At 39.5% G+C, this 13399-nt stretch overlaps 1 protein-coding gene across 1 annotated transcript in view; it reads right to left on the bottom strand.

Moving 5' to 3' along the window:
* Positions 1 to 13399, bottom strand: part of SEMA3A (semaphorin 3A) — a 488303-nt gene that overhangs the window by 331250 nt on the left and 143654 nt on the right. The gene's annotated exons all lie outside the window — the stretch shown is intronic.

Below are 13399 nucleotides of genomic sequence, written 5' to 3'. Positions count from 1 at the left end.
GCAGCACACAGAATCCTCCCGTTTCAGAGGCACTGTCGTGCATTGCTCCTAGAGCCTGCCTCTGCTTTTCAAAAATTCGCAGTACATTTCACACTCACTCGACTTGACTATGCCTTGTCTCAACAGATTTCATCAGTTACTGTGCTCACTGAGTCGCCAATAAATTATTTAACTGAAGTAACTGCTCTCTGATGGACAGCATTTCTAAGGACAAACTGCATGGAAATGCAACTACTCCAGGCAGGCCTGAAGCGGCAAAGTTGGATCAAGAATGACTGGTTTCTAAATAAGCTTTGAAAGAAATGTGTTTCAGAAGATATACTTGCTCCTTGAAACTCAATTTATCATGAGATATTTGCACCAGAAAAGGAAAACCATAAATGATGAAATAAACAAAACAATGACTAAAAAAAAAGTTGTCAGTCAAATACAGTTTCAGGTCATGTCTCCGCCTCTTTTTTTCATTCACTAAAATAAGTGAGTAACTCTTAGGCAGTTGGTATACAATTGATGGTTTTTAAAAACAGAATATTTATTTAAATATTGAAATACAGACTACAAAATATCAATACTAAAGTAGTTAAATGCTGAAAAAAATAAAAATATGGGGACAGGTGTTTGGTGGTGACTTAGATGCGGCTTGGCACAGCCACAGCCCATATGAGAGTGTGTGGACTTGTTTCCTGGCTCTCCGGCAGGTGCACACTGGGAGGCAGTAGGTCATGGCTGAGGCGCTGGGATCCTTGTCATCTTGTGGGAGACCTGAAGTGAGCTCCAGCCTCTCAACGTGAGCCTGGCCCAGCTCTGGCTACTGGGGGCATCTGGAGAGTGAACCAGTGGACAGAGGCTCTCTGTGTCTGTCTCTTTCTCCCTGCTGTTCAAATATTTTTAATTAAAAATGAACATGTATTTTCATATTTAATGCCATAATTACTTTTTAAAACTTATTTATTGGGGCCAGCACTGTGGCATAGCGGGTAAAGCCACTGCCTACAGTGCCGGCATCCCATATAGGTGCTGGTTCGAGACCCGGCTGCTCCACTTCCAATCCAGCTCTCTGCTATGGACTGGGAAAGCAGTGGAAGATGGCCCTACTGCTTGGGTCACTGTACCTGCTTGGGAGACCAGGAAGCTCCTGGCTCCTGGCTTCAGATAGACCCAGCTCCGGCCATTGTGGCCATCTGGGTAGTGACCAGCGGATGGAAGACCTCTCTGTTTTTCTCTCTTCTCTCACTGCCTCTCCTTCTCTCTCTGTGTAACTCTTTCAAATAAATATTTTTAAAAAACTTTATTTATCTATTTAATTATTTGAAGAGCAGAGAGAGAGAGAGAGTGAACATCCGCCATATACTCTGCAAATGCTCACAACAGCCAGAGCTGGGCTGGGCTGGGCTGAATCCAAGAACCAGGAACTCGCCAGGATCTCCTATGTGGGGGCAGAAACGCAGCCCTTGAGCCGTCACCGCTTCCTCTCTGTTACATTAGCAGGAAGCTGGGATTGGGAATGCACTCAAACCCAGGTACCCCAAATGGAATGCTGGCGTCCCAAGTGGCATTTTAATTGCTATGTCAAATGCCTGGACCTCTGATTTAACCAAATATTAATACCAAATTGATAATCACCAATTAATTGTTAACAAGGATACATAGTCACAATTTCAAAACAGTTTAAGAAAATCATTAAAATTTCATTAAGTATTTATAAATGTGCACATACATCTTTCTTCCTTTTATATGCACTACAGTAAGTAGAACAGAGCAAAGGGACCGTTTGGCAAAATGATTTTCACGTACGACTGCATTGGTCAATCACAGTTTTATACAGCCACTTCACAATGTCACTTGAGTGGTAAGGAACAGTCCCACCAGATCCAGACATCAGCTACACTAACCACTACACCTCAAACCACGACATCAGCGCTACACTGCTCTAATACATGTGTGTCAGTAACTATTTATGCATGTATTCACCAGATGACGCAAATAAATATGGCTGAAGAAGTCATTAATCTTAATGTCAAGGCACTGATAGTCTCTTAATCTACCCCATGGATGCGGTGAGCAGGGTATTTATCAAACTTCACCCACTGAGGCCAAATGCCAGAGGAACAGCAGCTACTGTTGCTGGGCACGTGCTGTCACTCAGGGTTGGTTCAAAGCACTTGACGTCTGTTGGCTCTTTTAATTCTTACAGCATTTTGGGCAGTTAGTGATTTTTAAATTGGTTTATAGGTAAGAAAAGAAAATCTCATTGCTTGGATTCAAAGCTTCATTCCATAAGACTCAATGGTCAACCTTTGTCAAGGGGCCTCAACTCTGGCCTCTGTTTCCTTGTGTGCAAAGTGAAGGAAATCCTAACAGTGCACCCTTTGTGAGGCTAAGCAATCTTTAAATAAACATTAGGGGTGGGTGTTTGGCCTAATGGTTAAGAAACTGGTTATGATATCTGCATCTTACAACAATGAGCCTGGGTTTGATTGCTTGGTCTGGCTCCCAATCCCAGATGCCTGCTAATGTGTTCCCTGGAAAGCAACAGGTGATGACTCATGTGGTTGGGTCCCTGCCTAGATGGCGTTCACAGCTCCTAGTTGTGGCCAGGCCCAGCCCAACTATTGTGGGCATTTGGGGAGTGAACCAGTGGATGGTAGGCCTGCACGTCCGTCCATCTCTCTCTTTCATTTTGTTTCTCAAAATATCAGCAAATATTGAACATGAGTCATTGCATAATAAATAGTAAGTATTAATAAGACAAAACCCTCTGATGCTCTCTGAATATTAGCTGCCAATAGACTGACATTAAATTGTGCATTTTTCTCTATACTGTAATATTTATGTCAATCAAAGACATCAAGACTCAAAGGAGGACTAGGCTCCTTCTTCAAAATATGCAATTCACTGTGCTATGGGAAGTTTGCTAATGTTCATTTGAGCAAAGCTCTTAATCTACATGGTCTTGGCAGCGGTCACGACGCTCTCACACATGCCATGTATGACAGACAGACCCCCTTCTGCTGAAGTAGAACATAAGTACTATTCACCACTTACAAAGAAAACATTTCTCTGATGAGAAGAAATCATGTCATTTCTTGAGTGATGGCTCACAAGGGGGTACTTGCAGCACGCAATGAGTAAAAAGTAAACGTGGGGATAAAAGGAGACAGAGCCCTGTAGAAATAGCACCCACAAGAAACACTTCCATACTTCCACACTAAGCATGACCCCATCTTACAATGAACTACAGTTCTTTAAAAAATGAAGAGCTTACCCTCTGATTCTATTCTGTCATAAATCATATGGACAGATGTGCGCCTTAGTCACGCATCATGGTTGATTACCGTCACTCAAGGTTTATGCAATGCAGGCTAAGGATTTTATTTTTTAATTTAAAATTTAATTTCTTTGGTATTACAAAAAATAGAAAGCAATATCTTGTAATTTTTTCTTTGTTATAGCACATCTGCCCAATAAAAAAATTTATGACAAATATATGTATTTAAATGTGGCTTTAAAATCAGTAAAAATCTGTTCTCTCCCAGTCTTTGAATGTGGCTTAAAATAAAGTCTCTTAAGGTTTTTAAATATGTATTACATTCCATAGCTATTTTAATTAATGGCAAAATAACACAATGTCAAAGTGTGTAAATAAATAAAATATGGAGAACTGGGTTTACAAGTTCAATGGCTGAACCAACTTACGTTCCTGGCACCTGAGTCAAGGATTTCTTAATTACAGAGTGTATGCAGACCTCTGCAATATTGCTGAGAGCAGCAGCCTGACCTGGGTGGGTGGGACAGCTTCCTAGGGTGGTCTCTGACAAAAGCAAACTCTACAGGACGACGGTAACCTACTGGCGTTTCCAATCAACCCGTGTTCATTAGTGCACGTCAGCACTGGTACACAGAAGAGATTAACATGAGATTACTCAGTATTTCCATTAGACAGAGTTCAGATTTGACATTGGTCATGGATATAAAGTTAATGCTGAATTGGTTTCGGAATTCAAACCCTTATAGTTATCTGCCAGCTCCAATGAATGAACAAAAACAAGATTGTTGTAGAGCAAAAAGAAAAGAACATATGGTTGAAACAAAGCAAATGCTGTTTTTGGCTGGTAGATACAGATACATAAAAAAAGTGATGATTATATGTACATTGACAATTTTATTTCACCAAACTAGAATTATAGGAAAATGCATAATTTTTTATCTTTAAAAAGAAGAGTCAAAATAATTTCTGAATTTCTTTTTTTTGAGAGATTGAAATTCATGATGAAGTGTGTGGTCTTAAAGTCATTTTCTATCATGAAAATTAAAGTACATATCAAAATATGTTCAGCTAAATAGACTACAAAATAAAGGCAAAAATTGTTGGGAAAATTCACATGTGACCTAACACCAATATAGCTATCAGTCACAAAGATGACTTCATTGTTTCAACATTCCACAGGTATTTATTGATAGATAAAATGTACATGGAATGTGTGGTGTGGTAGAAACATCTAGTTGACACGATACCAACCTCTTCCCTAAAAGAGTTTATAGTCAAGAAGAAAGAAAAAGTGATACTCTTTACATAATAAAGAGCGCAAACACTAGTGTTACTGCTAAAATAATAAATTCTACATATGCAATAATTTTTATTTGCTTTTACTTTAAGAGTGGTCCTATAACAAAGGAGAACGGACGTCTACCCATGCATCTGTTTACCCACCTGTCTGTGTTAAAGAGTATTTAGGTTGTGTCAACTGTGCAGCAGGCAGAGTTCTAAGCTTTGGAGTTAGGCATGCTCAAGCCAAGTCCCTGCCCTTATGAAACTCATATTCCAGAAAGAAGAGAGGATCAATAAATATATCAAAATATGATTAAGATAAAAAAACCTACAAAAGTCAGGGAAAGGAGAGAAAGCACTGGCAGGTTCTGTTTTACGTAGGAAGGTCAGGGAGAGCTTCCTTAATGAGGGCATTTGCAAAATGATCCAAATAAAAGCAAAAAGTCGGGCGCAGAATATCTGAATATGAGGAAGAAGAGACTGCAAGTGCACAGGTGGCGGTGTCCCGGGGTTAGCAAGGAGGACTGCGAGACCGCGGTGGCCTGAGCCGGGGCATGCAGGGAGACGAGGTCAGAGGATGAGGGAGGCCGCTACAAGGACCTTGTTAGACCTTTAAGGAACGGGCGGCCGATGGGGAGCCTCAGAAGTGATGGAAGGCTTTGAGCAGTAGAGTGATGTGAAACGGTCCGCTTCATTTTGAATTTATTTAAAAACATATTTAAATGGCAAATAAAGACAAAACATGCTCAAGGTGTACAACGTGACGATTTGCTACTCACATATGTTGTGTAAGAATTTTTGTAGTCAAATCCGTGACTGCATTCCTCACCACCCATGCTTTCTCATCACCACCACCACTGCTCATCTTGCCAGTGAACATTTGCACATTCTGATCAGATTGGCTCATTTCCGCCACCCCCATCCCTTGTGGTCACTGTCCTAGTCTCTGGTCCTTTGAGTTTGCCATTTTTGAGATTCCGCAGAACTTGTTTCTGTCTGGCTGTTTCAATTAGCACAATGTCCTCCAAGTTCATCCATGTTGTCACAAATGGCCAGATGCCTGATTTACGGCTGAACACCACTGCCTTGTGAGCTGACCTATTTTCAAAGGACCACCTTGGCAACTCGGCGGAGGAGATGAATTACACAGCTGTTCCCACAGGTCAGGCAGAGGAAAGGCATTGGTCGCCTGTGCAAGGGCATTCGCTGTGACCTTAAATGGGACATCCCACCACATTCTAAACTGGCCAATTCTATCATTCAAAGAGAAACATACCATAAGGCAAGGTTGTGTTTTATAACCAAAACCAACAATTTTCTTGATTTTTTTTGACTCATTCTGGGTTTAAGACTTATAAGCAAAACTCATGGACAAACCAGTTTTACTCCATAGTTAGTGAATTAGAAATAGAGTGGCTCATTTTTATTTTTTATGGTTTACTAGTGCTAAAGAAGAACTTATAAAGAAGTACTTATTAAATATTTTAAATGTGTGTTTATTTGGTTTCATACCATTATGTTAAAAATGTTTTCTTTTAAATTAAAAAAGACATGCTATCCTTTTGTTAAGAATAGTTTCAGAGCTGTTATGAGCACAACATCATAGACCCATGTTTAAAAGATCAGGTGACAAAGAAAACAAATCCTGGCAAGGATGTGGAAGAAAGGGAGCCCTTGCATACTGTTGGCGGGAGGACGTCAGCTATGCAGCTACGGAGAACAATAGAATGAACAATTAAACTAGCCTGCCCAAGAGATATCTGCTCCTCCATGTTTACCGTAGCAGTATTCACAACAGTTAGGGAGAAGAAGCAATGGATATGTTCAGCTGCTGATGAGCGGATAAACAACATGTGGTAGATTTACACACTAAAATACCACCGAGCCATAACAAAGCATGACGTCCTGCCATTTGCAAGAGTTGGGGTGGAACTGGAGATCGGTATGTGACGTGAAATAAGCACATGGGAAGACAGTTACTGCATGATCTCATCCACACGTGGAATCCAAACAGAGGTGATCTCACAGGAGTTACAAGTGTCATGGCGGTTACCAGGGCTGAGCAGGGAAGGAGGGTGGATAGGGAAAAGCTGCTCAACAGACACTGAGTTATAGTTAGACAGGAGTCGGAAGTTCTGGGTTCTAGTGTATGGGAGGGTCCCTATAGTAAATGCGTATTTCTCCATTAAGACTTTGTATGTTTTCATACAGTGAAGTCTTGTTTTTCCACCATAAAGAAATGTTAAAGGTTTGAGGAAACAAATACATTTACTCTGATGTAGACACTACACAAGTATACTCATATCAAATATCACTTGGTATTCCCTATATAGTACAATTTTATGTGCTTGTTAAAAATGTTTCAAAAATTGAAAAAATCATCTATTCATTAAAAATAAAATGATCAGTAGTCTGAAATCTGAAAAATCTACCAATGAGTTGATCTCTACACTTAATAGATGTAAAATATTTCCAGGGAGGTGAATGTTGACATATGAGATGATTCCAATAATACACATAAACTCACTTAATCCAGGCCCTTACGTATGTTCAAGTACAACAGGAAGCAAGTAGTCGTTTTTAAGTGAAACAGTCAGGTAACACTTCATGTGAAATATCATCATGACAAGGAGAGGAAGAAAAGATCCTAGAATGATATGAGACGGTGAAACCGAGAACTGGAGAAAGAAAAACAGGTAGGCAAAGGTTGTGGAAAAATACCAAAACCTTGCTACATGCTAAGCAGTATACCAGGACCTTTCACAGAGAGTCTAGGTATTAACAAAGAGTGTGTGAAATTCATAGCAGAGAAACTATGAGAACATGTTAAAATATTCTTGAAATTTGTAAGGTCTTTTATAATAATTTGATTAGGAGATACTCTGCAAATTTGTACAATTACTATTTGTACATTATAATTATTTTTTAGGGATGAGTTTAAGTTCCAAAGTAGATTTATTTTGCTAGCTCTATGTTTATAACTTTCACCACTGCTAGCTAATGGAGAGAAAGTGGCATTTGCTCACAGATTGCAAGCCTAAAAGCCTTCAAATGCAGCATATGTCAATACAGAAATCATTGCTGGGATATAGTCTTTTTGATGAATGGACAACACTCAGACTTTATTTTTTTCTACTTCTTGTTCTTTTTAGGCTTGATTTTTTTAGCCTGAGATAAAATTCAGACAAGGATTAGTGGGAAAAATGTAGTATTCACATACATTTACCACAAAATAAATAAAACACAAGGATCATTTTTTGAACTCATTGGAATGATAGCTGATAGATTACAGTTCTGAGTATATGAATTATATCTTTTTGTATGGGCGGCTCCATTTATCTTAAAGTAGTCTATTTTTATTGGCTTGTATATAAATTCCCTTTGTATAAGTAAGGGAGTTTATAATTTACACAGAAGTAAAAGTGCCAGCCTCATCTTCAGGAGTATTCTCAGAAACCAGACATCCAGACATGAATTGATGAATGAAAATTAGAAGTCACTGAGGGTGGTTACTTTTATGGCAACCAACATGGAAAAAAAATAATCTGGCGTCCTCATCTTCACTTTTCCAAAAGCTCATTTGTGCTATCACAAGAGTTTGGTAACCATAAATAAACATTAATGATCCTTTGAACACCATGTCCTAGAGAAGCTTCTGACTCAAAATAAATGTTTAGTTCTTGGAAGAAAGAGAGAGATGGGGTGAAAGAAAAGAGAAAGGACAGAGGAAAGAGGAAAAGACAGAGTAAAGAGATCATTATCAGAAGACACATGAGAAGGTTTCCATCCTTAAGAAACTACAATATTGCTTCCTGACTAGTGTGTCATTCCAAAAGGCTTGCTCTTTAGATTATATCTTCGTGTTTCTCCTTGTGCCTTCACACGGGGCCTTTGTCCCCTTGGCATAAATTAATGTCCTACACTGCAATAACTTTGTCATTACTTTTCTGGCAAATTTAGGGCTTGTACCTGTTGGTTTAAGCAATGAGTCCCACTGTACCCTTCACCCAAAGCCAGTGATTTGAGGTCAGACATAACAATCAATATCAGATGCCCTATATTCTTACCTAATGATTAAAGATAAAAGCATAATCAAAACAGATTCTGGCAGGAAGTAACATAAGCAAAAGAAAAGCAAACCCAGTTATATTCAATTCCTTTTAAGGCATCCCTGGCTCATATCGAACAGGAATAAGTGGTTCTGGTGTATGTGCCCCGTTGCTTATTCTTGTGGTTGGACAATTAAAAATGTATATGGGACAAGGTCATAGTCAAAGTGGAAGTTCTCTCCTCTCTTCAGAGAAAGGTACCTCCTTCTTTGATGGCCCATTCTTTCCACTGGGATCTCACTCACAGAGATCTTTCATTTAGTTTTTTTTTTGCAAGAATATCTTGGCCTTCCATGCCTGAAATACTCTCATGGGCTTTTTAGCCGGATCCAAATGCGTTAAGGGCTGATTCTGAGGCCAGAGTGCTGTTTAGGACATCTGCCATTCTATGAGTCTGTTGTGTATCTCGCTTCCCATGTTGGATGGTTCTCTCCCTTTTCTATCAGCTAGTATTAGCAGACACTAGTCTTGTTTATGTGATCCCTTTGACTCTTAATCCTATCATTATGATCAATTATGAACTGAAACTGATCACGTTGACTAGTGAGATGGCATTGGTACATGCCACCTTGATGAGATTGAATTGGAGTCCCCTGGCACGTTTCTATGACCTTGTCTAAATAAGGTCGGAGTTGGCAGACTCAAAAGGCTTTCATAGCCTTGGCAACTCATGACAAGAGCCTCGGGTAATTACTGACGCCATAAATAAGTGTCAATTGTTAAATCAACAACAGGAGTCACTGTGCACTTACTCCCCATGTAGGATCTCTGTCCTTAATGTGTTGTACTATGTGAATTAATGATATAACTAGTACTCAAACAGTACTTCATACTTTCTGTTTCTGTGTGGGTACAAACTATTGAAATCTTTACTTAGTATATACTAAGTTGATCTGTATATAAAGGTAATGGAAATTGAATCTTGATGTGAATGGGATGGGAGAGGGCGTGGGAGATGGGAGGGTTGTGGGTGGGAGGGAGGTTATGGGGGGGGGAAGCTGCTATAATCCAAAAGTTGTACTTTGGAAATTTATATTTATTAAATAAAAGTTTGAAAAAAGTATATGGGAAGGCACCTGGTGCAGGGGTTAGATGCCTCTTTGTAGGCCTGCATATTGGGGTATTTGGGTTTGAGTACCAACTCTGTTTCCCATTATAGGTTCCTGCTAATTTGCGCTCTGGTGGCAGAGGTAATGAGGGCTCAATTATTTAGCTCATTGCGACCCACATGGGAGACCTGGATTGAGTTCCTGGCTCCTGGCTTCAGCATGATCCAACCCTGGATGTTGTAGGCACTTAGGGAATAAAGCAGTGGATGGGAGATATGTCCTTCTTGGTGTCTGAGTCCTGGCTGTGTTCCCAGTTCCAGTTTCCTGCTAATGTGCACCTGGGAAGCAACAGATAATGGTACAAGTAGTTGGGTACCTGCCATCCGCTGGGAGATACGGATGGGGTTCCCAGCTCCTGTTTTGGCCTAGTCCAGCCTTAGTTGTTGTGGGCATTTGTGGGGTAAAACAGCAGATATGAGATAGAGGTTCTCTCTCTCTGTTTCTTCTCCCTTTCAAATAAGTACAATAAATTTTTAAAAGATTAAAATTGTGCCTATGTAACAATTAAGGAGCCTAATATTAAAACTTTAAAACAATTGAAGAAACTGATGAAGAAAATATAAACATCATAAATATGTAAGTAGTAAGATCTAATGATTTTTAACACTTTCAGTGGAGACAATCGGTTTAGGTAAATAGCATAGGTAAACATTTTGAAGATACACATGACAGAGTTTTTAAGGTAGTTAAGTGGGAAGAGATCTATACATTCTTCTTGTATTGTTATAGAAAGGATATTATCTAACTTGCTTTCCCTAACCACTCAGAATAATTATCAGCCCACTGATTTTCTACTTGCTACCATTTTTCTTTCCTATGGTACACAGGGTATGGTGGTGTTAATTTTGATTTATTGTCTACACAGTTGAGTGATTATTTTACAATTTTACAAGCACATTTTTTTTTACAATTCATCCATAAAGCTCATGCTCACACCTACAATATTCTTCCTCTACACTCTAATAAGAGGGGTTTGGATTGCATAAAAACCAAAGATGATGAAAAGTGTAGATAGGTATATTCACTATTGGGGCAGTGTGTCTATGGGTTACAGGGGGTACTTCTGGCCTGCAGGCCCATGTAAGGCCTGCAAAATCATTTGGTCAGGCTCTGTCCAGGCAACCAGGACTCAAAATTCAATAGTCTGTAGCTGGTAATTTTTAAGTTGATCATTTCCTATGGCCCATGAATGAATGCTAATATGAGTACCCAAATGGCCTCTGGCATCAAGAATGTTGCCCACCCTACTCTTTGACATTCATATCCAAGGGTATTTAACCCAGGTATCCAAAACATATGCCAGTGATTCTGTGTCAGGGAAAGGATGGACAGCATCATGCTATTGGGATCTGTACCCCAAGTCAGTATGCCAGGCTTTGCATTTGGCCACCATGACATTTGTAGATATCTATAGACTGGAGATTCAAGTAGTCGATGCCTGTGACATAATTTCTTTGAATTATTGATTGCTTTGCTGAATAATCTCCAAATCCCACTTTGCAGTAATTTAGATTGAAGCCCGAGAAGACATCAGAAACTGTAGGGAACAAAAAAAAAGAAAAAAAAAAACACCACCTATCTAAGATGATTAAGAAATTTGCCAGGGGTATTTGGAAGAATTTTTTTGGCTTCCCTCCAAAGTTCTTTTAGCTTGAAATCAGGGCTTAATATTTTATGGGCAGAGATTTCTACCTTAGACAAAGTCTGTTGAGTTCTTGCTTTTAATCGCAGCCCACAATTTTATAATAAATTTTAAAAAGAAAGGGTCTGGGGACTCTAGTTATATGGGCAGTTTTAAATTCACTTAATTTTCCAGCTAAGTTTTCAGTGCTCCTTATCTCAATGTATTGAACTTGTTCTTTTTAACTAGCGGCTCACAGTTTTATATGCTTCCAACTAATCATTGTTCATTATATCAGGGGAGTCAGATTTCTGACCGGTTTGATGTCATCGTGTACGTACAGGACATCCACAGGTGCCTGGAAGGCTGCAAAGGAAGAGAAGGAAAACAGCCAAGGTTAAAGTTTCACAGATCCAGATGTGGCTGCTGCTGCTGTTGCTGCTGGGAAAAAAAATGGTAGAACTTGGCATTGCAGCACCACAGCTGGCAAGCAGGAAGAGAGAACACAGCCTGTGTGCGTGTGTGCACGCGTTTTTCGTGGCCGAAACAGGAGAAAGGGAAGGAAGGGACGTCCAGTCTGATGAAATAAAATGAGAATGTGGACGGGAGCCTGTTCAACCCCACTGGCAAAGAGGTGTTTCCCTGTTGTTAATGAAATGTTCCACCACGTTGGGAATAAAAACACTTTGCCGAAGTGAACGGACACAATTAAAAACACGTGCTTTCATCTGAGCTCATTCACAAGGCGTCACAGGCGGGACCCAGTTGGCTTCCTTGTTTTTACTGTGACTCAGCCATAGAGGCACCTTTGGAGTGCATTTCCATAAAGGATCCACAGACTTGCGTAGGTCAGTGATCCAGGCAATATCCTAATATCCATTGACTCACGGTGGATAGGTCCCATCAGGATATTACAAATGTACCCAAATTTTATGTTCCAATGACTCATTTGCAGAAAAAAATATTAAATTGGCTGCACATTAAAAATGCGATCAATGTGATTGTAAATAATTATAGATTACTGTTCATGGCAATGCAATCTGTCTCTTTTTTTCTTTGCTACACCCATCATTAGACACTCTACTGATTAAAAGAGACATTCTCAATTCCATCTAGGACATTCTGGACAGTAATCTGCAGAAGTCAAAGTCCACCAGGCCTAGCTTGACCATAGAGGTATTAGATCCCAGGACAAATGGCAAGTCCTCATTAAATTGAAGTTCACAATTAAAACCAGAGAAATTAAAACTGCCTTAATAGGAAGAAATTAATTGTTCCTTGACTTTCCAGTGAGAGTTCAGTTTAACAGTAAAAAAGAATATGTTAGACTGTAATGCCATCAATCTAAGGCACTAAGCTGACCTCTATATATTTGATTTGTGTTTCATATAAAAAATTGTGGAGGGGCCCTTGCTGTGGCATAGTGGGTGAAGACACCATCTGCAGTGCTGGCATCCCACATGGGCGACTGTTCGAGTCCCGGCTGCTCCACATCCTATCCATCTCTCTGCTGTGGTCTGGGTAAAAGATGCATCCATGTGAGAGACCTGGAAGAGGCTCCTGGCTTTGGATCGGCCCAGCTCTGGCTATTATGGCTGTTAGGGGAATGAACCAGCAAATGTAAGACTTCTCTCTCTCTCTCTGCCTCTGCCTCTCTGTAACTCTGCCTTTCAAATAAATAAAATCTTTAAAACTGTAAAAGGAAAAATGCTTTATATAATCAATCTTTATTTATTATTACTCCTTAATATTTATGAGTCTTGAATATATTAAAACATAAATTTGCTATACCCAAATATATTGTTTTTATGTGTCTCTACTCACTACTAGCACTTTATCTACGTAATGACTTACATTCTAGGTTTATGAATCTACATTATGTAGCATAAGAGAAAGAATGCAATCACGTTTATATATAAAAAAGCCATGATTCACATTTAGACTGGTGTCTTGATAACTGTGCAGGACTCCATCTAGGAAGTCACTTGATCAGTCCTTCCTCTGCTTTCCT

Source organism: Oryctolagus cuniculus, chromosome 16, assembly GCF_051225735.1.
Source record: "Oryctolagus cuniculus isolate XC-2025 breed Fujian yellow rabbit chromosome 16, ASM5122573v1, whole genome shotgun sequence".
NCBI lineage: Eukaryota > Metazoa > Chordata > Mammalia > Lagomorpha > Leporidae > Oryctolagus > Oryctolagus cuniculus.
This window is presented reverse-complemented; position numbering and strand designations above follow the sequence as displayed.